At 36.2% G+C, this 27,180-nt stretch overlaps 1 protein-coding gene and 1 long non-coding RNA gene across 3 annotated transcripts in view; one reads left to right on the plus strand and one right to left on the minus strand.

The window, feature by feature from the left end:
- Window positions 1-2,985, plus strand: part of LOC149917236 (uncharacterized) — a 64,465-nt gene extending 61,480 nt beyond the window's left edge. Inside the window, exon 5 of the long non-coding RNA XR_016468013.1 lies at window positions 146-2,985. This is a non-coding gene — a long non-coding RNA (uncharacterized LOC149917236). The remainder of the gene's footprint in view (window positions 1-145) is intronic.
- The window catches only part of RBMS1 (RNA binding motif single stranded interacting protein 1), a 345,593-nt gene that overhangs the window by 210,361 nt on the left and 108,052 nt on the right, over window positions 1-27,180 (minus strand). The gene's annotated exons all lie outside the window — the stretch shown is intronic.

Below are 27,180 nucleotides of genomic sequence, written 5' to 3' on the forward strand. Positions count from 1 at the left end.
TCCAACAAATGTAATCCAAAATGATGTATGGCATACTCTCAATTGCATCATCTATGAAACTTCCTAATTTGATGCTACATCCCATTCATTTTGGGGTGTCCAGTTTTTTAAAATTTATTTTTTCTTTTTTTCTTTGTGAATACAGGGAATCCAGAGTGTTCATAACTGCTCATTCCGTCTGCTGTCCTTGGATAGTGTACTCACATTTTGAGCAGAAGTTATCTTCTCCATTCATGTGACTGATTGGAGATATTCACATGCCCCCAGTTTTCAGCAGAGTGAGAAAGTTAAATTCTTGGATGCAGGAAATAACACTGCCAGTACAGAAGGTCACCAAATGTAATCAGCTCTCAGTTACCAGCAGGGGATTATCTGGGCTGCAGATTAGCTCTGCCGCCATGAAAGGGAACCTGCTATGCGACACAGTCACCAACCAAGCACAGAGCTCAGCCTTCTTTATGGGAGCCCCCTGTCATGGGTTCTGATCCAGCAGGAAATTCAGCACAGACTATTTCTCAACCAAACTAAATTTTGATATTTTCTTCTGATAGCTGCACTTCTGTGTTACAGAGTTATTCCATTCTCCACTGCACTAGGAAATAAAAAACTGAGTGGCTACAGTACAAAGTCTGGAGCAGCAAGAGTAACATCCTGACAAGAAAATACGCCTGGAGAGAATCACCAGTCATCATAAGCATTCTGTACATTAGGAGGTCTTTGCAAGCTTTTACAATCAAAGCTGGATATAATCCTCTAGTTATTCATGCCACATTAGTTCTATATTCAAACGTTACGAAGTGCTGATGGATCACAAGGAGTATTAATGTAGTTGTAACTGTACGTTCCAAAGGTAAATCACATTTGCATGTGGAGCATTGCCACTTACCTGAGGCATGTTCTTCCTTCTCTGTGCATAATTCTCACCACTTCAAGTTTTCTTTGAACTTGCATTTGATTAGAAGATTCCAATTTCAATAGCAACATGTGAGCAGAACTATAGGTATGACAAATCAGCACAGTGACAGAGCAGGAGCTCATGCAATGCAGGGCCAGAAATTGGCCCCCATTGCTTTCCAAGAAAGCAGAAGACCAAGCCTTACTACACTGAAAGTGAGATTTTTCTTTCTCACTAGTTTTTATTTCTGCCTGAAGCACGCGATTACAAGAAGTATTTTCAGAATTTCAGATATCTAAATATTAATGGAAATTTTAACAAGATTTCTTCTTAATCTACCAAGATAAGGAGAAAGTGTAAGAAATAAAGTCAAAGAAGTTTCTCTCCTGTGGTTTGAACAATAAGAAACAATGAAGAGAGTAATCTTTATCAGAAATACATAGCACTTGTAAATAAGCTTATCACTTTCTTAGGGCAAATACTGATAAAAGGAAATAGTATATTTTAGGGTTTTTCTTAAGCATAGCCAGGGTTCATCCATGAAATTCATGATTTGTGTGTAAAGTTACAAGGCAGATTTACAAAACTGTGTGGGTTCCAGTATCTATCTGGACACTAATATCATCAATGCTGAAAGCAAAATAAAATATCTCTGTAAGTGGAAACATTACTACACAGAGACCACTTCTGCTTTAGTAATTTGTTTTTTTACGTCATAAAGATTAAATCAGACAGAAACATACTGGTCCAATATCCACTTTGAAGAGTCATAAAATGTTCTTGGAAGCGTGGAGAAAAAATAGTTTAGACTGTGAACAATACTTAAGGTTTCAGAATAGATATGTGTCTGTAGACAATACAAGCTGGTTAAAAAAGAAAATAAATCAATAAAAGCTGTGTTCTCTGGCTCATGGTGATAAGATTTATTTACAGGCAAAGAAATAGTGATTCTTTAAAAGAGGATAGGGAACTCACGCTTTTCCTCACAGTCTTCAGATTACTTCAAGAAACTGAATATCACATAGTCATTAATAAGTTAATAAAAACTTTAAAATGTATGTGATGAACTTTTTCCATTTAACAAGGAGCTTTTTACAGCAAGTTTTATAGCTTTTCCTTTCTGAAATGCAGGATGCTTTAGACTAGATATAAGCAGGATTCTGCTCAAGTACCACTAAAGAAAAGGGATTTTAAAAAGCCACTTTGCCATTTCCAGCAGAAAGATTTATGTGCATATACAAACATATATGATACATATTTGAAAATATATCCTCAGAATAATGTATAAAATATAGATCTAAAAACATGAAAAGGTGATAGTTCAAACACACACATGCATCATGTCCAGACTGGAGTCAAGGTAAAATTTTGGTTGTTTGGATCTGTGATTGTGTATAGTAAAACCGAATTTCATGATTTATTTCTTTCTGCCAGCCACATGGTCACTATGAGTTTATCAAAAAGATACTTAAATATGTGCTTATCTTCTACTTTGGAACATAAATCAGGAGGTGAGAAGTGGTTCCCATCTTCCCAGCTATGTTCTGAACAGTGTATGCTCTCAGCGAGTGTCTCACTGAGTCAGGGGGTAGGCCAGTAACAGAAGATTTATTAAGCAAGTTCCTACTGTTAACCACAACTGACACTGCAGATTCATACCAAGGCAACAGTAGAAAATATGTCTGGTTTTTAAATAATAGCTTTAATATAAGTAGAATCATGATCTATGTTTACATTTTATGTTTATAGTTTATGGTATGAATTTGAAGAGAGAATATGCTTTCTCATGACACAGACATCATAACAAATAAGATGTTCACTCTTGTTCCAACACCTCAGTAATTAAAAGATAAACAAGTAAATCACAGTATCCAAGAAGATTGATTTCACCTTTTGTTTAGTCAAGATTTATTGTTATAAAGCACTATAAACCTCTATCATATTGTAACTACTAGAAAATAAAGCTTGTTTTTAAAAGCCAAAGGTAGAAGCTAGTTCATATTTTTTCTTGAGTGTCTAGTGTTCACTTTTTGTTGATACTAGGTAGCAGAAGAGAAAGAGCAGAAAAAGGCTTTAATTTCATGCCAACAGTGTTTATTTTGCTGTGGGGATATAGGTTTTGTGAGGGCTGAAAGAATAAAAGTGGAGTACGCTCAATGAACTGAAGAATGCAGTAGGAGGGGAGGTAAGACGAGCTGTAAAACTAATTGGTGTCCTACATGTTTTGGACTGCATTTAATTTTCTTGAGGGGAAGAGAGGTCAAGAATGGAATGAAGTCAATGAGAATAGGAATAAGAAAGTGGAAAGCAAAATGGCCAGCATTAAAAGGTCAGTGAATATCCCAGGGACAGGAAATGAACTTTAAACAAAAGTATAAGGTAGTATTTCTATCCACGTTTGGGAGTTGTTAAAATTAGTATTAAAAGAAGGAAACTTAAATAACCAGATGTTTCTTGTATGAAAGCTTGTTTTAGTCTGCTTTCAATTTACTGGAGGCCTTAGCAAGACCAAGATGTTGTGTGCTATGCAATTAGGAAATGAGTATTTCAGCACAGTGCTAATGTTATTTAAATATTTAAAAGACTTCGAAATTTTACACTGACTTACTTCCTGTTACAATTTTACATTCTTTCTCTTGGAAGAAGTCTCCATCCTGAACTGGGAAAGTAAATTTTCCACAAGCTTTGGTATGGAATTCAGCCACAACAGCCAACATGCCAGTGTCTATAGATAGACAGGGCACTTTGTAGTCTATATTAAGAGATACGGCATTTATGCATAAATTCATACATGACCTGTAAAATCATCAGTCCAGTATACTTTAAATTAACTTATATTTTCCACAAAAAAAAACAGTGTTTCATTCAAAATCCATTCTGCCAATAATGTTTTGGTTAAAATTGAATCCAAAGGGATTTATTTCAGTTCCTGGTTCATTTGTGCATACATCAGGAAATTTTCCCAGTATATTTAGGTTTGTATTCAAAGACCACTGGTTTTAGAAAATTTTTGCTTCCACACAAATGGGCTTTGAATCAGGGTTTTTGTGCTCTGACTTATCTGGACAGCAAATATCTCTCTGTTCCAGAACGTTTAATTTAAACTACAGTAATTTAAACTTCGGTACTTGAAGGCAGTGTATAAACAGGAGAGGGAATGACTGTTTACATGGGTTGATAGTGATAGGACAAGGGGAAATGGTTTTAAACTAAGACAGGGGATGTTTAGGTTAGATATTAGGAGGAAGTTTTTCACACAGAGGGTGGTGAAGCACTGGAACAGGTTGCCCAAGGAGGTTGTGGATGCCCCATCCCTGGAGGCATTCAAGGCCAGGCTGGATGTGGCTCTGGGCAGCCTGGTCTGGTGGTTGGCAACTCTGCTCACAGCAGTGGGGTTGAAACTAGATAACCTTGGAGATCCTTTTCAACCCAGGCCATTCTATGATTCTATGATAAAATATCCACTACTTTTACCTCTTGTGTAGCTCCACATTTCTTCTTCTGCCCCAGTACAGCAAATAATTAAAAGACACTGTAATCATATGAAGTAGCTTCATAAGGCACATAACTCTGAGCATCAAAACCAAGAATGAGTGGGCTTCCAAGTCCAAAAGATTAAGTAGAGATGTTAGGGCTTGAGGCTTTTATTCCAGGTTGGTTCTGCCCTGTGATTATTTCCCTATAGCATCCAATGATCCCACTTGCCCTTACAGGCTGCTTTGTCCACTCCACTTGTACATATTAATTCCAGCTAGAATTGAGCATTTTCCAGAGAGTATCATTTGACATTCACTATGCAAGTGACAGTCAGAGGAGCAGAAATTAATTCTTGCTTATAGAAAGGATTCCTAACTCTCCGGTGAGGTGTAATACTCTTAAGAACAACATCTCAAAATGTTGATCTTAGAAGTGGGGAAAGAAGTGGAAAAACAGGAAGAAAAGAAGAGCTGTTTTGCAACAATAGTGAGACAGTTGTAAATGTCCTGCCATTTAGATGGCTTACTTTGCTCTAGGCTTTCATATCAAAATCATGGTGGTATGATATAACAGTTCTTACTAACAAGGACTTGGACTGTGATTAATACAGCTGCCACAGACTTTAGCAGGTAACATTTGTATGCATATGTAAAGTATACCTGTGTGCTCTCTCAAGCTACCTTCAACAATACTTTGAATATCCATCACTACAAACCCTTATCGACTTGTACTCATCTCTCTATTGAGCTGTAGATTACAGGCCTTTTTATTCTAAAATTCTGGTTTGTTTCACAAGGAGTCCTGGCTGTACTGGGAATACAGGGACATCCTCTTAGGTCCCAGTGCAGCAGAACATTTAAGCATATGCTTAGCTTTAAGCACATGTTTTAAGTTCCAGGAAAGTAAGAATCTAATCATGTGTTGAACCTGAGCCAGAAAATACAGCACAAGGCATGTGTAAGTAAGTGCAAACAGTTTGCTCAGGTTTTAGGGGTATGTTGAATTTTGTTTTTTTTTAATCGGGAAATGCCGTATAAACAGAGCCAGACTAAGTTTTGGGCATGGATAATCAGAACAATCTGCAACGGCTTCCCGTCTGTGGCTAATGGGATGTTTCTCCAAGCTTTGTCACCATGGCAAATACTTTTTAATACACAAACATTTGCTGCATTGAAAATCCACCCACTCTTGTTGAAAGATGGCCAGGTTTTGTAAAATTGCATTCCAGCTACCCTGCTGATTTTTAAGATAAGCCCTTTCAGTTAACATTCCATGTGTCTAACAAAAGATGTGTGAAAAGCACAGTTTATAAGAACACACATGGAATCTTTACAGTTTCACTGTTCTCTATTTTAATGAGAAAATGAAGTTAAAAGTCTTACTCATATGTACATGCATGCAAGCTTCCATACAGGGTTCACTGTTTTTTCTTTTTCTTTCCTTCCCACCCCTCAAAGGGACAAGCCAGTAAGCTCTTGCCAAGTTTCCATCTAAACTTGACTTCCTGGGTCTGGCAAGCATTCTGTGAACATCTCGTGTATTAATGAGAGGCTAGTACTGGAGGTTTCTTACTCCTCACTGAGCAAGATTCATATGTGAGGCAATGAGGTATCTATTTCATTTTTAAAATATTTTCTCTTTTTTTTTTTTACTTCAGATATAATAGATAAATAAAAATATGTTGTGTTCTTAAGTGACACACAAACTAAATAGAATCCATACATTTTCTCTTCCATTAAGGTTCTAGGAAAAATGATCTGTTCAGCCTTCATTTACAGCTCCACATGGGTGTTTGTTACCTTTAGAAATGGTCCAAGAACTTACAGGAGATAGCTATGGTTGAGAAAAGACTTGAGGGCACTTTTGAGGAAAAATGTGAACTATAGAAGTCCCAAGAAAAAGGCAACTTTCATTCTAGCAACTTGTGTAAACTTTCACAAGCTCTTTCAAAAAAAAAAAAAAAAAAAAGGGGGGGGAGTGGAGGAGGAGTGGAGGTGGAGGAAAGAGGAAAGAAAAAAAAGCCAATGTACCTTTACTGCATCAAATGCCATTCCATTAACTATGAACCATAAAAAAACATATATTTTTATTCTTCAGTTCTATGGAAAGAATATTTTCCAAAGAAGGATTTTTTTTTTTGTCCAACCCTAATCCTTTTATGCACTTTAGCAAAATCCCTCAGCAGTTTCTTACTGTATATCTTATTCTTTTGCCCTTTTATAAAGTATTTACTTCAGATCTTCCTAAAGGGTAAGCCTCCCACAATTTTCACATGCAAAATGCAGGATAATAAAGGCCTGATACAGGCCTACTCTCATTCAAATCCTTCTTTCTAAATAATAAAAAAAAAAAATTACTAAGTCATCGCTGATAGATAAAAAGCATCAATCTTTGCATGGTAAACTTCTCCAAACTTCTGCAGAAATACTTTTCTAAAATTCCTGGAAAATCTCAAAGGGAAGATGCCATATGAATGTAAACATAAATCCACATGGTTCTTGTGATATGGTACTTGTAGCTATCTTCATCCCTTTGAAGCATTATCAAAAATGTCTCACAGAAAAGACAATAAATGATTCTCTCGCAGTATGAGGTCATGCCATGAACTCACACAAGGTAAGTTCGTTCATTCTGAAAGACACTCAGTTCTTAAGATTAATGTCATTTAAATCTTTATAGGAGATGTGAAATTATGCTATCAATGTTGTTGTGTATTTTCAGACCCACTGGTCTGAGATTTATGTTCACTGAAAAAAAAAATCAAAATTACACTTGAAACTGAGGATGTATTCCTAACTAACAATGTGGGTAGCATCATTGTCCATAGCTGGGAGCTTGGAACTCTATGGTCGCTAAGGTCCCTTCCAAACTAAGCTGCTCTATGATTCTGTGATTTTATGTTCTCAAATTTTGCCCAAGTAAAAGCAAAAATGGTCTAGAAATTATTTTAGAAGTCTAGTGTTTTTCACATTGAACAACTGGACTGCGAAGCATGCATAGTAAACTTAGAGTCCACTAAAGATGAGTCTGCTTTGGAAAGTTCCTATAATTTACAAGTGAAATTTGTCCATTAACCAAATCATCCTTCTTGGTTGTGCAGCTTCTCAGACACCAAACGCTCTCAATACATACACGTGCCTAAGTCAGACATGAACCGTACGAGTGTGTTACCTCTGGTCACATGTAAATGGGTTACATTTATGAGCTAACCCCATAAATGGATTAAAATATCCCAGCAGAAGTGTGACAACTGAGCATTAAAATGGCTTTAAGCACAATAGAAAATGTATGAAGCCCAATCTCCTAAATGACAACATGGGCAATTTTTACATCATATAGATGGAGGTTCGTCTGGAACTTCCTACAAGAACTAAATTATATAATGGACTGAATCAGTTGAAAGAGTATGTGCCTCCTCTTTTATTCCTTTTGGAATACACACCCAGAGGCATAACCTGGGAAGATTAAAATGGATATACTTGGCTCTTGTTTTTAGCAACAAGCTTTATAGACAAATGATCTTTTATGTGCTGGAATGAATGACTATGCAATAAACCTAAGTATCCTACAGAATGCTGCTTTGAAGTTATACTTGTCTGCCCAAGGTAGATGACAGTCAGTGTCAAGAAAAGGGATAAAAAAGCCTAAAGGTCATAGTAAGGTCAAAACAAATAGATCACAGCAAATTAATCCTTATCATCTGACCAGCATGGAGCAAACAAGGGCAGTGTTCAAGCTCAGATCTGCTAAAATTTAGTGGAAAGGTATAAAACAGTTAGTCATCATGCTGACTTCTTTCTCGTCTGCAGTTTCCTGAAGTGTACGTTCCCCTTCTGAATAAAAAATAAATATTATTTAAAAATATTCTACTAAATGATTTATGTTTCCAGAAAGTGAAAGTATTTTCTTTTCACAGATAAACTCAGTCACTTCTGACTTCAGTGCAAAACTGAACCAAATAGGAAAAGCAGAATAATTGAAAATATTTTCTAAATATTAATTCCATAAAAATTATTACTAGTTTTCAAAATGTAGGTTAAAGCTGTGCTGTGCTAAGAAAACAGTCAATACGAACACAGTTAACTTTCACTTTTAATAAGAAAAAATGAAAACCAAATGATCAAAAATTCAGAAATTATAAACATTTTAGGACTTCTTACACCTCACCCTTCTGACTATACCAGTGCTTCCTCTGAGTCTTTTCTGATCAAGACCTGTCTATGTGGAAAAGAAAATGGCATTTTTTCTACAACTTCTCTCCCCTCCAAGGCTGTGGGAGGCAGGTAGGAACATCATCAAGGTCAGCTGGAGCAGAACATCAGGTCTGGGTAAAACAGCTCGTAGCTGAGAGCCCCCCGATGGCAGAGCTTCGCTCACTTCAGGACACTCAGAGGCACCGAGCACACAGCCACCTGCATGCTGCCCCTGCCTCACCTCTCATTTGGTCTTTTCTATCTTTCAGGCAAACCATTCAGTCTGTAGTTTTCCCAAGCCTTTTCTTATATGAGATACAGCCAGAAACTGCAGCATAGGAAGTTCCATACAAATGTGTGCAAGAACTTCTTTATGGTGAGGGTGACGGAACACTGGAAAAGGCTGCCCAGGAAGGTTGTGGAGTCTCCTTCTCTGGAGATATTCAAGACCCACCTGAACACCTACTTGTGCAACCTGGTGTAGGGAACCTGCTTTGGCAGGGGGGTTGGACTTGATGATCTCTGGAGGTCCCTTCCAACTCCTACAATTCTGTGATTCTGTGATTCTGTGAGATGTATCTATGTCTTGGGAATAATTCAATGGCAGGTCTACAACTCTTTACACATCTTACATTGTCTTATTAACGGGATATAATACCAATAATCCTTCCCATGCTGAACAAATGCAAAATGAAGGTCTCATTAACCATCTAATTATTCATGACTAGTAACGCCTTCATTAAGATTAATCAGACGTGATTACCTGATGATCTCTGAAGACATGCCTAAATCTGGAAAAATCTGTTTGAATGTTCTGACACCCAGAAGAATTTCATGCTTTTACATGAGCTTCTACCATGTCCTTCTACTACCCAATGCAAAGCCCTGGATCTGGCAGAAATCATCTGAGACCGGTGAAAATGGGGTAAAACATCCCAAGTTGTTTAACAGAGATTGGCCACCAAGAGAGTACACAGAACAGCAGGCACTGCAGTTTATACTCTGAAGTTTAAGGTGTGTTTATATACAAATAAAAGCTTGGCATAAGGTTGCAAAATAGAGGAAGGGCATTAAAAACAAAGGCATTCATGTAGTAAGCATCTGTCAGTCACCAACGTGACCAAATGATTAAATGCTATACATCTTTCTCCCCAGAACTAAAAAAGTAGTATTCAGAATTCCAGAATAATAAGATGTTTCTCTTTAATGTATTTCTAAAGCTAAAGGTATCCCATGAAAAAATATTGTTTATGCTCCTAGCATTGCACATTCCTTTAATACAAATTATTAGCTGAAGTCTACAGCAAAGCTGCCACTAACTGAAGAGGGAGCAAACTAGGTCAAATCTTTAAGTAAATGTGACAGTATGTAATTGTTTGAAAAAAAAGCCCAGCCCCGAAAAAACAACAGCAATTCCTTAAAAACAGAAATACTGCTTAATGACTATAGCATTCCAAAGTGATATTAGAACTTAATTGATTTTCTGAAAAGGACGTTACATTTATCATGTCTCTGTGGTATTTTATATCTGCCAAAATAAAACTGAGCATAAGAGGCTGCATACCAGGAAGTGATAACTTGTGGTGTCACATTTCAGTATATAGTCTTAAATATTTATGTGCAAAAGTCATTTAGCTATAAGTCTGTTTCCTGTTTTAAACCAGATGCTATTGCATAAGCTAAAAATGTTTAGGAAAAGGTCTACAGTGATAAAGGATTTCATTTGTAAATGTTCTCTGTACACAGTGCCAAAGAACAATTCTGTGGACTTCTGAGAACAGAATTAGCCAGTCCTCTGCGTGCCTCAGCCTGGATGTATAACTAATTTCTGTGCATTTACACAGTGGCATGAGAGCTTTCAATATGAAGAATGATTTGCATTTGCACATTCACAAGAGATGGATTTCCCTGCAAAATAGGTATTCATCGTTTTCCTTTGGAAAGTTTTGTGTTTGGTATTTCTGTTTTTTTTTTTTTTTTTTTAAACAGTCACCAAAAAGAAAAGAATAATGAGAAGCAACACATTTAATCACAGCTTAGAAAATTCCTCAGCTCTTGGCAGGTGCTGAAGTAAAGAAGAAAAAAAAAAACAAAAACTTAAGCCTGACCATAAAGCACAGATGTTTTTGGAAAGCTGGAGTTTGCTACACGATACCAAATTGAAGCAGAAAACAAAAGTCTAATTTCAAATGAACAGGATTTAGTCCTACCAATCGTGAAGAATCATGCAAAATCTGCCACTAACCAAAACTAAAACCAAACCTTTCTCAGCCTTCTTTGTTCCAGTATGTCTGAGACAGGAATGTCTTAAAATCCAAACAATGTTGGAGGGCACAGGAGATATTTTGGAACTCAAGTAAACTACATGAAATAAAACCGATCACATTTCAAATCACTGCAGATACACTCTGATAATGTTTATATTATTAGCTACAATAAACTGCGATGGGTCTAAAGAGAAAATACAAGCTGCAACTTGGAAATATGTGATGTGTGGCAATATGGCACAATGATATTAAGGCACTGCCTGGATCAACACTTCCACTCATCATAAAAGCTAGATTATTTATTTGTTCGATTATTTCAAATACAAACGTTTGATCCTTGGAGCTTTCTAGTCTCCACATTTGGCAGACAGTTCAGGAATGGCATTTTTTACAGTAAGAGAAACTCCAGATCTGTTCCTCCATGTGTGCCATCCTTGCAGTCAGAGGCTACATGACAACCTACATGTTGTGTTACTGCGAGAATGCAGTCCCTCCTTGAACTTGTATCACAGGATTTTTTTGGCCTCCTGCTGCTGTCTACCTCTTTGGTGCGTTCCAAAGCTGCACCTGCAGCCCTTTGATCTGTGCCAGATGAATGTTCCCCACACAGGTGTTCTAACAGGCCACCGAGGAGCAGAAAGGAAACATGAGCACGCCTCACTTTGACTCCATTACAAACGTTTCCTGAAATTACCTATTTCTACTACATTTTCATATGTGCCATACGCAGATATGGTCAGCTGTCACCAAAATAACTTTGCAGACATTTTACCATCACTACCACACACTGCCAGTTGACTTGCTGAAACCCAAACAGTTTGAAGTGTGCCAACAGTATCAGAAACTGATGGAGACATGAGTGTCATCTCACGCCCATCATACTGATATTAGGTCCTTCAGAAGTTAGCCCTGAACTGTTAGATCAGAGCCAGTTCTGCATGCAGGTGCACATGGAAATTTTGCAGGCAGTTTCAGAGCAGCAGGTTTGTTATCAACCTGACTCGTCAAATCTCCGTAAGTCAAGGGACATTTGTGTCCATCACTCTCCTGCATCAAGTAATTTTGCCATTCTGTAACTATATTTAAACAAACTACTGAATGTCTATCCTGCTGTACAAGCAGCTCCCTCAAAAGCAGGAGCAATAAATTTAAAGGATTTGTGGCTTTTTCCTTCATTAGACTGAAGCACTGTAAGACCTGCTTCAAAAAGGGACTTCTGCACATTCATGTTTATGTTGCCAAACTCTCCTCTAAATCAATTTTGAGGGTGTTTCACTTGCTAAAGTGTTAAGAAAATTTGAAAAATGTTAAAGGCAAACATGCAGAGGTTCAGTACAAATGTGTCTATTTGGAGGTGGGGACTGCATTTTGTTTTTGTCTTTTTTGTGTCCAGTGTGTTTAGGGCATGCAATATGCAATGCTCAGCAACCTAAAATCTTGGAATCAATTTAAATAACATGTATCTGCCAAGATACAGTACAGTGTAGTGTTTATAGACGTCATATAAATCTGATTTATATAATTATACCAATGGAAGCTTCCATACACGGGCAAGCCTTAATAAGCTTTCTCTCAACATTTTAAATGCTTTCAGAACATTATGGTAAGAAGAGCTTCTATGTTTAGCACTTACAGAATATAGTTTACAGGACAGGTAAAAGGCTTGTGTTCAGCAGAAGTGCAGGAAAGCTTTGCTAGATTTATTAAACTACTTGACTATTTCACTGTCTACAATCACCCGACCTGCAGAAGATTCTATACACTCCAAAAGAAAAAATGACAACTCATGTATCATTTCATTTTAAGGCATTTTGAGACAGTATTCTGAGAAAGTTTTTTTACTTTTTAAAATGTTTTCATTATATACAGTGTGTAGAAGCCTCAAAAGATAATATTATTCCCTCATATTACACAACAAACAAATGCTTTCAATTAAAACATACAACAGTAATATTCTCTTATAATCAAGCAATATTATTCCCTTTCATAGATAGGAAATCAAAGCGGAGATTCAGTAGCTGCCCAAAATCACTAAAGAAACCTGAAGGCTCCTGCAGCCTGATTTAGAGTCTGAGTAAAAGGTTTTAGTAACAATGACATCTTCTCATTTTAAAGTTGTTGCATCTTTTCAATCTGAGCACTCCATAACAATCAAGAAGTGGTCTGGTCAGTAGCAGATGTGGGAGAAAGGAAACGGGGATTAGAGAGAGTAGCAGCACAAACATTTGCTTTACTCAGAGCAGATGGTTAGGAGTTTAGAAAGATTTTTCAATTCTGGAGGCATAATGAATGTCATAAAACTGTAAAACAGTGTAGCTTTTCTTGAAATTTCTGAGTTAGAATATATTTGTCTCACTTGTTCTATATTTCATACAGTAATCTTGTAAGTAAGAAGTAATTTATGGTAAGCAGACTGCCCATTACAAAAATAGCACAGAAATTTTCAAAGAAGTTAATACAAATAATGCAAATAAACATATCCAGGGGAAGAAGAAAATAATGTGAAAAGCTCACACATCACACTTCTTTTTGTTTATAGAATATTTCCAAGTTAAGAAATTATTAGTGAAAGTAAATCACATTAATACTTGAGAGGTGGTGCTTCAGAACACACTTCTCTTGCCTTTTCAAGTATCAGAAGAGACGATTCATCACAGTATAACTCAGTCTGGCACTTTTGCAAATTCCTGAGATTGTGCTTCTACAGAACTGCTATTGAATCATGTAAATATTTAATCAGCACCTAAAGACTGCTGGAAATAAATATTCAGAGACAGTGCTTCTATTTTATTTTTTCAATGCACTAAACAAATAGGGAAGTACGCAGTCCTGCATCACCCTTTGGTTTGATGCAATTTAAATTTTCAGTGCTTATTCTTGCAAGTGAGGAAGAGATTAAGAACTAGACCCCAAGATTTTTCAAGCTGTAATAAAGTGACTAAATGAAGAATTACATTCTTCAATTTTTTTCAGGCAAATGTCTATTAGAGACACTGTTAAGTTTAGCTTTAGCTAAATAGCTAAATAATCTTTAGCTGAATATTGATAGCAGCATACTTCAAGTGCCTATACTTTGATTCTGTGCACGTATCCATTTATTATATTACAAAGAACAAATGCAAAATGAAACAACATGTGATGAAGAGCACTCTGGAGAAAGATAATGCATTTTAGTCATGTCAGCTGTTCTCAAAGTATGCATTTGGATATCAGAAATTTCTCATCATAAAACAGTATATTGGTTTCAGTTCAAATGATAATCTTCTTTACATTTGAGATTTAAACCTGGACTGGTGTCGTCTCAGTTCTCAGAAAACTGTGAGTATTTCTTTGGTTTGTGAAGAGCTGGAAAAAGGGAAGAAACTAAAGAAATATTCTAACTGCACTCATACAAAAATATTTTATGTACAATGTAAATAACTAAGTGGACCTAACAATGTTTATACCTGGATCAAGAACAAAAAGAAAATAGGAAGAATGTAGCGTAAATAAATTTTAAATCTATGTCAGAACACTGCTCGAAACCTGTGGAAGATTTGATCAATGAAAGCAAAAGAAAGGAAAAGTCAAAAGCCATTATAGACAGTGAAGATTTAAAAAAATAAAACAGTATTAAAACACCAAGAGAAAGAAGGGAAAATGTTTGATTAAAATAAACAGAAAGTTTATATTAGTTTTTAATTGCTTCCAGACAGATGCCTTACTGTATATCCTTTAAAGTAATCACAGCTTTTGAAAGACAACTCTATACCACTTGTCCTTTGTATCACATAGTAAGATTTCTGACCAAAGCGAAATGAGGAAAATCTATAAAGCATATAAAACTAGATGTCTATACAAAGATAAGTTATGATCATACAGAGTATAAAAAAAGATTCCATCAGCACAGAGGTCAATCTACAGTAGTCCTGACATACCATAAATCTTGCCTGGTATGTCATACTTGGAAAAGCAGTGTAAGGGCTCTTCTCACATCCATGCCACTTTTTAAGTGGAGAATGGCAAGCACGCTATACTGAACAGACTTGAAACATAACATAAGCATATATATAACATAACATAAGCATATATGGTACCAGAGGAAAAACCTAGGAGAATATTCTAAAGAAGTATCCATAAGGTAGAATGGCTTATTCTTGAAATTATGTGCTTACATACCATGACATTCTTTAAGGGACTGTGATAAATTTACCAGCTGAAGTTTCCTATGCATTGCAAATATAATTGCAGGTTTGGTACTTAGTGCCAAATGTAAGTCCTCACTTCATAGCAAGAATGAATCACGTAGGTGAATATCACATAAAAACGCATGAGAATTTGGGGATTTAATATGTAGCATTAGTGCATCTCTTTAAGTATAAAACCGAACATGCTATGGTTCTGAAGGGGGTAGGAAAAGATGTTTCAAGACCTTTTTGAATTCAATATACAAAACAAACTTCTACTCCAGATGAGGATTTAATTCTTGTTCCCTTGTTCCCACTTCTGTTGCCATTTGCTCTTCAAAGTTCCTTCCTCATTTATATAAAGATACTGGGGGTTGTTTTTCTTACTGAACGTGAGTTAACCGTCTAGAGCCGTTAGTCACGAGCTTTAAAGAACTCTGACTCCATGATAAGTTTTTTTTTACTGAAATATCTCCCTTTTCCTTTAGATCATTCATTATTTCTAAATAGAAAAATTTTGTTCATATGCATATTTGACAACAAATGAGACACTTAGGTGTCACAGATAGAGGGTTCTTAGGACTTTCGTCACCATTCTCATGAATAGGGACGTGAAATTCTTAATGGTAAGACAACCGATAGAAATGCTGGCCACTTGGAGAAGTCAGGCCGGACTATTAATTTTACAAAGCCAAAAGTCTTAGCATTCTCCAGGAAGGCATTTTCTGAGAATAATAGTGCTTTGATGAAACTTGGCTATTCACACTGAATTAAAGTGCAGCACCACATCTGTTAGTGGTGTGTGCCATGAAAATATGGTCTATCATAGCCTACACCAGTAATACTATAAACTTTTTTTTCCTGAACTTTCTCAATATATTGGTCTACAGTACTGTGATTTGAATCGTCACAATGGGGTTCCAGGTCTGTTCTTCCTGGAAATTCTAAAGTTTTGGTACCCAAAAACTTTAGAATTTCCAGCCTCTGGTTTCAGGTACTCATAGTGAAAATAAGTTGAATGTGCCTTATTAATCTTTCACGTACTCTGAGTACTATAAAAATGGGAACTTCCATTTGATCTGGCAAAAAGGATGAACAGTTTGGCCTGACAAGGACAACGAGCATCTGCAGCATGTGGGATTTTGCTGTGAGCATTTATAACAATTGCTTACTGACCCACATGTTGAGGAAGAGAACGCTGCAAGGAACTGATTTGGAAACTTTACTTAACTTTCTGAATCCAGCACAGATGCAGGTTTCTGTGCAGTATTAAGTTCTACACGACTAGCCCCCTGGTCATATAGGTGGTGGAGTCGCCATCTCTGGCAGTGTTCAAGAGGTGTCTGGATGAGGAGCTGCAAGATATGGTTTAGTAGCTTGTGGTAGCAGTGGTAGTGTGAAGACGGTTGGACCAGATGTTGTTTCCAACCTTGTGATTCTATGATTCTATGATATATAAAAAGCAATCAACATCGCACAACCTGAACTTCCATTTTGAGATTATAATCCTTACGTAGACTTTTTCTGTGGCATTGTTAGTTCTACATTTGAGTTGCTTCAGCTCTCCAAGTTCATCAGTTTAGCTTGTATAATCTTCTGGGCTCTTGTCAAAGTAGAAGCATACGAGACTAAACAGCCCCACACTAACTTGTCAAACTGAGTGTTTTAAAATAATTTTAAAGTGATGCCTTTTAGAAGTGCCTGGATTCCAAGGGTCAAGTAGATATGAAAATGTTCTGTTGAGATGAGGGAGCAGCACTTTATTTTTTAGTCTTTCTCAAAATCATTTGGGATTTGAACACTTTTCATAACACAGTATAGTCAATTATTCTATTTAGTGCCCACTTAATTCAATGAATACATTATACTAACTTCAGCTAAATTTTTTTGTATGCGTGTGAATTTTGTGACCATTACTTGCAGATTTTAAGAGAAAATTGTCCAGACTCTTTGAAATTTGCAGGACAGCGTGCATGTTTTAATCCAGGAACAAATCAATTATGGAAGAAATGGATTATAGAAGATTAAAAGTTAAAGCAACTTTGTGAGAATCTGTGTATTTCCTTTAACTACATTACTGTAAGCTAAATTTTTATTCACTTAAGGTTACATGGTCTATCCTTCAGAAAGTTACTCTACTTGGCTTTTCTCAGATGTAATAAGAACTGCTCTGCGTTTCCCTAATTACAAACACATTTCTTTCTCCGTGCAATATCCCTAAGTATGCAGCAATCTTCCTCTTGCCAAAGCTTTCTGGCATTTTCATTCCAGTTAGAATCCAAATCTACATTTTTCTGTGAGAAAAACTGTAGGAAAGACTGTAAACAGGATAATTATGTAGCAACACAGTTTAAAATGAAAGTTTTACTTGCACATCATATTGAACGTATGGTTTTTACTTCCTAATGAGCTGAAGAGATGCAACACTATTCTTCCTGAAACACAAATGTGTTTTCATTAAAGCAAATTGCAAGAATTCTTAGGTGATTTTGAGCAGAAGGTATAAGGAAGAGAAATACAAAGCTGCGTGGCTTGTCACAAAAGATACTAGCAGTCATTATACTGGTCTAAGATATCTAATCTGTGTCCACTTTGCATGGTCTCTTTTATCTCTGCCTATGGAATAGTTCTGGAAAGGAACCAACCAGCAAAAAAAACCTGTAAAGAATAAAAAAAGTAGCCTATTTTTCTGTGTCCTTTACCAATGCCGAAAGCACCTCATGTTAGAAGATTATTTCAGGATCTTGGAAAATATTCAGAAGTGTATTTCAGAAGCTGAGTTAAGTCAGATTTCGATCAATAACTGTCACTGATTTTTTGATATTTTGAATGAAAATCTCTCGTGATGTGCTTGAACAGAAAATCTGCAGTTTTTTTTCCACAGATTTTCTGGATGAGTTTTTGTAGTTCTTAAGAAACTCAACTGAAAGTTAGTGGAAAAGTAGTTGGAGGCTTTCGTATTTTTTTGCTCTTTTGGAAGTTATTAAAATATTGGCTGATACATCAACCATTGCTCGTGGAATAAAAATTACCAAAAACTGGCTGTGTTCAGTCACGTATCATTTTAAACAGTACTCACTCACCTCTCTGTTAATTAGAGACATTGAAATAAGTGAACTTACTTGCCTATTTCACTCAGGAGGAGAAAAACACTGTATGCACTTGTGCATTGTTCAGAAGTGCAAGCCAACTGCTTAGAAGTATTAGTTGAAATTTTTAAATAGTACTCTTTCAAAACATTTTGACCACTTACTATACTTGACATATCAAATAAGAATTCTTACTTTCACCAGCAGAATTTAAGAGAGGGTGATTCGCAATTACAAACACCTGCAAAATAATTTTAGGTGAAAAATTGTGAACACAGTAGTTCCTCATTATAGCTCATGCAATGGAAATGCAGGCATTTTTGAGAAAATTTGTCATGCCCTCAGCTGTTCTAATCCCTGGCCAATTTTCCTTGAATCTGTGCTGAAACTGAATAATAAACATCCTCCTCTTGCTCAAGTGGGTAAATGGCCTCTGCTTTTGAAGTGAAATAATCTGAATTATGCTCCCACCCCAGGCATTAAGTATCTGGAAGCAATGGTATATAGCTCAGTGATAAATAGTATGATAGTGGATAGCCTGTTTTCTAACCAATAACTGAACAACTCTTGCAGGATCAGACTAATCCACACTTGTTTCCATTAAAGTGTTTCTCAGGAGTGATGACCAGTCACTTTACTTATCTCTAAAAAAAAAATCACATAATTGTAGCCAAACCTATCTGTTTCTTTTTCTGGTGCATTCAGTATTGCCCATCAATGAAATTAGTTGTTCATATCCACATTAGCAGAAACTAGTATAACATCAACAGGTAGCAGAAAACTTACCAGTAAGTGATTGTATTTATATGTAACTTTAAACAGTATTCATTCACTTTTCTATTGAGTATAGATGTTGAGATCATAACTTTCTTGATCTCTTCTACTTAAATGAAGATTAAATAATAGTCTAACCTCTGAGAATAACAATAATAAAAATAAAATATTGTTTTGTCCTGGCCCATACAGCAAATGCTGAAATACTGTATGGAGAGATGCCTTTTTATGTACAAAATTATGTAAGAAGGGGAACCACTGCCATCTCTGCAGTGATGCATGTATAAATGTTGCAAGAGTATTTTTCAAGTTATTCAAGCAGTTCTCTTCATATACACTTGCCAGTGTACCCCTCACAAGGCAGATGTGGCTCTCTAGGTACAGCTGCTGGCCATAGGAAGAGACGAGAGCAGGATTTTACAGGACCTAGAGCATAACTGAGTCTTCTCTCATTAGACAAATGCTTCCTTGCCAATTTTCTCTAAGCTTCAGTTCCTGCATCACAGATAGGCAGTTGAAGGGAAAGAATCAAATGGGAACATAACCCGAATATGAATGATTCCATAAAAGAACAACCCCCTACATGAGTATAATGTTAAAACATCAGTGGTTTACATTGCTTTCTAGCAAGAGAAGCAGGGCAGCTCTTTGAATGCATGCAGTATATAAAGCAGAGTAAAAAGTTTCCTAATGCTCAGTATAAGTGTTTTGCATTTAAAATGCTATAGCTAATATGAAAGGCTTGCAAAGTAATTTACAGTCTATCTCCAAATTTTTTGTCATCACTTTTGTCATCACTTGCAGCACAGATCTCTTAAAAATCTCTTAAGATGTAGGTAGCTAACTAGCAACATGGAAAGAAGCCAGTTAAGATGAAGAATGGAAAGGAGAACTCAAGAGATCCTGATTTACAGTTCTTTAATCTGTCTCCCAGTATTACAAAACAAATATAAATGGTAAGAAAAATATATTCCGAGCATTAGAAGAACGCACAGCTTAAGTTCAGCGATGAGAATGGCTATAGAGTCTAAAAAGTTTCAGTGGTTAAGTTTATTGTATGGAGCACTCTATCTCACTCCATAACAGATGGAATTATATAGACATAGTTACTTTTTAAGTGACTGAGGGAAGCAGCCATTTACGTCACCTTCTTTAGATTCAGTATTTCCATTATAAATCAGTTTTTTATATACCCGTATAATTTTTCAGCATGTGACTTGGTAATTTTGGTGCAGAACTTTCTTTCTCCAATCAGCTCTGCAAAAATGAAAGCATTTTGTAGCAATATACTAATACTCTTAATATAGAATCCACTTGGTGGATTCACATACTGAATGAACAACAGAGGTTGTTCTCAACTGGAAGTAAATTACACATTGTACGAAGCCTGAGGATCCCAAAGTATGAATAGACAACATTTTTAGAATTACTACAGACTAATTGAATGCATATTTACACATATTCAGTGAACACAAAAAGTTTCAGACCTTATCAAGTTTTCGGTTTCCTCCATGATACTGAGAGACCTTTGCATATTCAAGTGTAATGCAACCAGTTGTATTAGGAGTGTGGAACAATTGCTTAATATTTGCAAATATTTGAACTTCTCCTACAAAAACATATTTCAGCTGCTTGTACTTTAGTCTGCTTTTCAGGTGTGTACTGATTTTATGGGTGTGAATGCTTCAGGGAATGTCAAGTGCCTTCACAAGAATGATGCTTTTCTTGTTGTGCTTGATTCTTTTGTATGTTAAGATGTCTTTAAGGCAGTGCTGGTAAGTAAATGCATTCTTCAGCCCTGACCCAGAGAAGACTTATGAACACAGTTAAGTTTATGTACTGTGAGAGGCCTCATTCACTGGTGATTTAGAGTAATGTTTCACAGACATTTTTTACTTAAGTCCCTTGAGAGGATGTAATAATACATACAAAACTGGCTCACCATAATATTTTGCTTTGAAAAGAACAGAAGCAGAAGTATATGCTCTTAAAATTCACACAGATTGTATATTCTGAAGTGTAAAGTGGTTGGAAACAGTTATTATTAACACAATTGAAGTAACAAATAAATAATATGTGCATCTTTTATTCTAGAAAATATGGGGGTTTTCCACCTATCATTTATTTTCACATACTCTATGAGCAGATACATCCTCACTTCTACGTTATCCTTTGAGGAAGAGATTATCATATTGTCTGGCTAAATCGAAACCCATAGGACGTTGCTCAAATGACGCCTAATGATAACTAAGTGGAATTCTGTGCTCATTTTCTACTGACCACATAAGCCCACAGCGAAAGCTTTCGTATGAGGGAAAGTGCAAGTCCCTTCACTCAATTTTCTACATAAAAGCAGGTTACTCAAAGTTTTATTGGAAAGGAATGAATGCTAAAGTGTTGCCTTAGGAAATAACACGAGGCATTGAATTTTTCAATAAGAGTCCATTTGATACCAGAAAGGCCAGTAGCCACAGGTGTCTTGTCGCATTCGTGTAACTGACTCTAAGTCTGCTGAAGCTGGGTTTGCTGCCATCCTGGTCAAAATAATGACATCACTGGCACATGTGCTGCATTTCTAACAGCATTTCTAGCAGGCTTATAAAATAACAACTCCTTTCTGCAATACCTGTGACCAAATTCCCTTACTTGTGCTGCTTCTCCACCATTATTTTTGTTTTCACTCTTCTTCAGAGCAAAGGAGCCTAGAAGCACCATTAGCCCTATCACCAAGCCTGCTCTGCAAGTGCATTGTTGCATTTACTGTAGAAGGTTCACCTGAGTGATTAGAAACTGCTGCTAAGCGGCCTGAAAGTAATTTACTTTTTTTCAATTCTAAGTCCACAGAGTTTTTGTTTCTACATTAATAAGAAGACAAAAAAAAGGTATGCAAAAGAAGTGAGTTAGAAACACAACTGCAATATTATTGCTGCAGTAATTGACATTATTTTGCAATTTAACAGTTCTTGTATTGTAAAAGAATTGTTTCCCTTGAATAATACACTTTTATATCATTTTTTAAACACATTTTCCCATCATTATTATTTCCTTTTCTTCTTTGCTTTGAAATGTAATGAATTTAAATTGCAAATGGAATGTTCTTACAATGTTTAAAAGTGTATGCAAGATGTAATTCTTCAGTGTTCTGCAGCAGAAGGAAAATAAAAAGTTTATACACAAACCTAGTACAGGAATAAACAACTCACTGAAGAAATTCAACAGATAGCTCAGTGATAGTGAGCCTTCCTTTCTAGGTAGAACTACTGCACTGTACTGCTTTTTGTTTTGAAAATAAGCCTCTGGAATTAACAGTGTCTGTAGCAGCTGAAGGCTCCTACAAATGGAGGCATTTGTTTTTGATTGCTTCTCTCTTCCACAATACTTAGAGAATTAGAGTACTTAGAGTAGGAGAATGTCGGAAGGTGGAAATTGCTGAGCCACTAAAGCAGTGCCACCACCACCTCATAGGAAAGAACTGAGGGAGCAAAAGTCCAAAGAAAGATGAACAAATAATGAACAAATATACGATTCAATGAGGAGCGGAGTGTGTATGACCTGACAATAGCAGGGAATCAGACACTATGCAAATCTAATCAGTAATATGTTTTGATCAGCAAATTAGTTTGATGTCCTGTCTTGCTCATCTTCTTTCGTTTCTTTCATCTTATTCCCTTCTAATCTGCTATAACCGTAACTTTATCATCTAAGCACCAGTTAGAAGATATGTAAGGAATTAGCCGCATGATGCTGGTAAACAACATAAGCCCATGAACTTAAAGCTCACTGGATTTGGGAGATCTTTACAGTGCACAGTCTGGTCAATAGGATACGATATCACATGGCTCTTTGGAGATAGTATATTAAAACTTACAATAATCTGTTTCTACTACTGATGAATAGGAGAGTGCAATCTCTTTTTGGTGGCATTGCACTTCTGTACTTGAACTCTTTGCCAAAAGAGATTTAGGGTGTTTTCTGCAGATTTATTTGTGATGTCTGGGGATTCAACAACTTCTCTGTTTAACTGAAAATACAGAGTAAAAATTACCAATAACGTTATTACTGGCAAAATGTTCTGCACCTTTCACATGGGACAGAAAGCCATATCTAAATAGAGAGGTAATAATAGCTAACAGTTTTTAACTTCCTAAAGCTTGAAATAGCAGAAGATCAGGGAGAAAGTTATCAATTTCAATTTGTTTCCATTCTATTCCTGCTCCAACAATAGGCACTCATGAGAGCAAACTTATTTCCTAATACCTCAAGCTATCGCAGCGACATAGAATAAAATTATATAGACTTCTGAACTTGAATTTTAGTGAGCTGGACATAGAGTAATATAAATAGATTGTCATTTTCAATGCAGGTAGAACCACAAAATTTGAAGAAGCCTCTTCTGTTTGAATGCCTTTCATTAGGAGCACTCAGGCGGTATTTTCTCCTTTGTAATTTCTCGCTCAGTTATAGCACAAAATCGAGAATAAATTTAATGAAAACTTTTACCTCTATAGACCAATGATGATTTTCTTCAACACAAGTGGCATATTGCTCTATTAATAACCAGAAGTATCTCACTTTCTAACTTGACATAAATAATTTTGTAACATCTTTAAATAATAAAGGTCTTAGTTTAGTCCTTGCTTCTTTTTTTTCCCCTTCAAACTATTCATTTTAATGTGTTTACTTACAAAGAGAATTAAAATAATCACATAGTACAAACTATTTTTCAGTGAAATCACGCATTTAAATTGATTAAAATAAAAGATTTTAGATTATTTTAAGAAAATTTAAATTTCAGAGAAGAAAACCCAGTATTATTGTAAAATAGTTTAGGTTTTAGAAAAGGTCAGTTACAAATCCATAAAAGAGATTTTACAACAAGAGTAACCACTTGCATTACCTTTTCTACATACGAAACCATTACATATTATCTACTTTCTACTTACAAAAAGTGCAATTACAAAAATGATCCTGCAGAAGTCTCTGGAATATATATATGTGCCAGTGATCCCCCCATACAAATAGTGACTGCACAAATTCAGCTTATAGCATATACAAGCAATAAGGAGATCAGGTTGAATCATGAAAGATTTTATGCTTTCATAATTAGAAAACTGTAAAAGTGCTGGTCAATCAAAAAAGATCAAGAACATAATGAAGAACTCTATCCATTAAAAAAGAGTATTGCAAAAGAGATATGAATGCTAAGTCAAATTTGTCAGACTATTAACATAAAGTAGGTAAATACAGTTCCCTTAGCAGGAAAAAAATGTAATTCTTTCCTTTTTATAATGTCATACCTGATCTATCTGCTAAATAACATCTACAATCTCAACACAGTAATGTTGCTTACTAGATTTTCAAGAGTTCTAATATATATAGAAAGAAGGTGCCATTATTGAAGTTGACATAAACCCCCAAGATATCCTTTCTAATGAACCAGATAAAGCTGTGTACAAGCAGTTTCACAGTGATGCCATAGCTCTACCTGGATTTCTCAGTGATCTGAGGTGACAACTGAATAACTAATTTTACCTCACATTGCAAAGCCACCTTCTGTACCCCCTTAAACAGAGAAAAATCAGTGTTTTGAAAATGTTGAAAAAGCAAATAAAAATCAAAGTTTTGATATTCAAATAAACTATAACATAGACAAATTAAAATTCTCTGATGTAGTTTACGTTTATTTCTGAAGATGGATCAGGACTCAGAGAAGGACTTCCCAGTGGAACATCTATAAGGCTGTAATACTGGAAACTAAATCTTTATCTCAACATTGCCTTCTGTGCTGACTTCAGTTAGGTATCATTGACCCCTGAGATCACAATTGAACTGTGTAGCATTATAACAACTCCAATCACTGCCTTTGTCCTCTGGAGGCCTACAAAGCATATGGCTATCCTTTCTTTTTCCTGCTTCTCTTCCTTCCTCCCTTCCTCAACTGCCTGCCTTTCTCTAGAAATGAGCCATTAGGAGTGGTGTGAAGACATGAAACATCCTCGTCATCAATAATGTGAGAACAATGTCTCTCCAGTAGAGGAAATTAATTATATGATATAAATTCCATACATTAATACTACAAGGACTGGAGTGAATAGTGGCTGAAACTTAAGCAACACCTAACTAAGACTGTAAGAGAAATCACGAAACTGTGCTTTCCTTCTGCTGAAGGTATGGGCCCCTCCATTGTCAAATAAACCTTATGATTCACAGTAACGTAGTGGATCGAGTTTGTTAAATGCTAAATATTTAGATTTGAAATGGGGCTGGGAGTGTGAAAGAATGTCTTCTTTTGTCTTCAGTATGCCAAGAAATAATCCTTTTTCTCAGAGGAATTAACTCAATGATTTATGCAATACATCGAGGAGACTAATATTAGCTGGTAATTAAAACAGAAGAAATACAAAACCTCCACTTTCTGTAAAATAAATCAACAACTTATTACCTTATCAGGACACTTGAGAAAACAATCTATTATTTCATACGTTTCCATGGCTTCTAGTTCACGTTTAGTGCCAGTTCAAGGCTATGAACCTAGTCATAAGGTGCTCATCGTTTTTGTAGCCTACGTTACAGACTCCTCTATATACAATCTATCAAGACAATGTTGTTCCACTGGCACAACACCACACTGATCACAATTTACAGCCTAAAAATATTAAGTCTTTTCCCAGACACATTTGCTTTTTACTTTCTATATCTGTTGTTTAAAAAAAAAAAAAAGAATAAATAAAACCTAATAAACCAAGGGACAATAAAGATTCTATTTAGATCTCACCAGCACTATTCATTAACTTAATAAACATTTGCTGGCTAAGTAACCTGCCGATATATGAATTTGGACAATAAGATTCAGGTTGAAAAACAGAATCTGAATAAGCCACTATTTCAGAACATTTTTTCTTTAAAAGATTTAATAGACATTTACTTTTGAGGACAAAATTGTCTCTCTTATAAAGGACAGTAATATCACAGCAGTGAGGAAAAGCACTTACTTTTTCATGAGCGCTCTTGTAAATAAGATATAGCCCTTAGAAACTGTTATTAGCTGCAATACCACCGTGATATCAAAACTTATGCTCAGTCCATTATAACAATGAATGATTAGAATCATAGAATCATAGAATCACAGAATCATGAAGGTTAGAAAGACCAGTAAGAACATCTAGTCCAATTGTCCATCTGCCACCAATATTGTCCACTAAATCATGTTTCTTAGTGCCACATCTACATGTTTTTTGAACACCTCCAGGTATTGTGACTCCCTGGGCAGCCCATTCCAGTACCTAACCACTTTTTTGGAGAAGAAATTATTCTTAATATCCAACATGAATCTTCCCTGGTACAACTTGAGGCCATTCCCTCTCATTCTATTACTAGTTAGTCAGAAGACGAGACCAATTCCCCACCTCGTCACAACCTGCTTTCAGGGAGTTGTAGAGGGCAATAAGATCTCCTCTGAGCCTCCTCCAGACTAAATAATCCCAGTTCCCTCAGCCACTCCCCATAAAATTGTGCTCCTGAGCCCTTGCCAGCTACATTACCCTTCTGTGGACACACTCCAAGTTCTCAGCAACTTTCTTGTAGCGAGGGGCCCAAAACTGAACACAATTGCCTGGCCTCACCAGAGCTGAGTATAGGGGGTCGATCATTTCCCTGCTCCTGCCAGCAACACTATTTCTGATGCAAGTCGGATGCCATTGGCCTTCTTGTCTATGTGAGCATACTGTTGACTCATGTTCAGCTGAGTGTCAGCCAGCACCTCCAGCTCTTTTTCCTCTGCACAGTCTTCCAGCCACTCTACCCCAAGCCTGTAGCATTGCTTCAATCCAGCAATTGGTCTTGTTGAACTTCATCCCAGCAATTCAGCCCGTCCACATCCCTCTGTAGGATCTTTCTATTCTCAGATGAACAGATTGACAATACCTCCCAACTTGGTGTCACCTGCAAATTTACTGAGGGTACACTTAATCTCCTCATTCATATCATCAATAAAGTTATTAAACAGGACAGGCCCCAACACCAAACCTTGAGAAACACCATTTGTGACTGGTTGCCAGTCAAATTTAACTCCATTCATCACCACTCTCTGAACCCAGCCCTCCAGTCAATATTTTACCCAGCAAAGGCCAGTCATCCAGTCAGTCTTCCTTTGATATTACTCTTTATAGCATACTGAACTACTCTGTTTGTTTGTTTGTTTGCTTGCTTGCTTGCTTGTTTGTTTTGTAATAGTGTTGTGGCTTCAATCATCATTTTTATTCATTTTATTTTATTTTATTACTAACTATCTGCCAGATTCTTACTGGTGCTCACTCCAGC

Source organism: Phasianus colchicus, chromosome 7 (assembly GCF_987193195.1).
Source record: "Phasianus colchicus chromosome 7, bPhaCol1.hap1.1, whole genome shotgun sequence".
Taxonomy (NCBI): Eukaryota; Metazoa; Chordata; class Aves; order Galliformes; family Phasianidae; genus Phasianus; species Phasianus colchicus.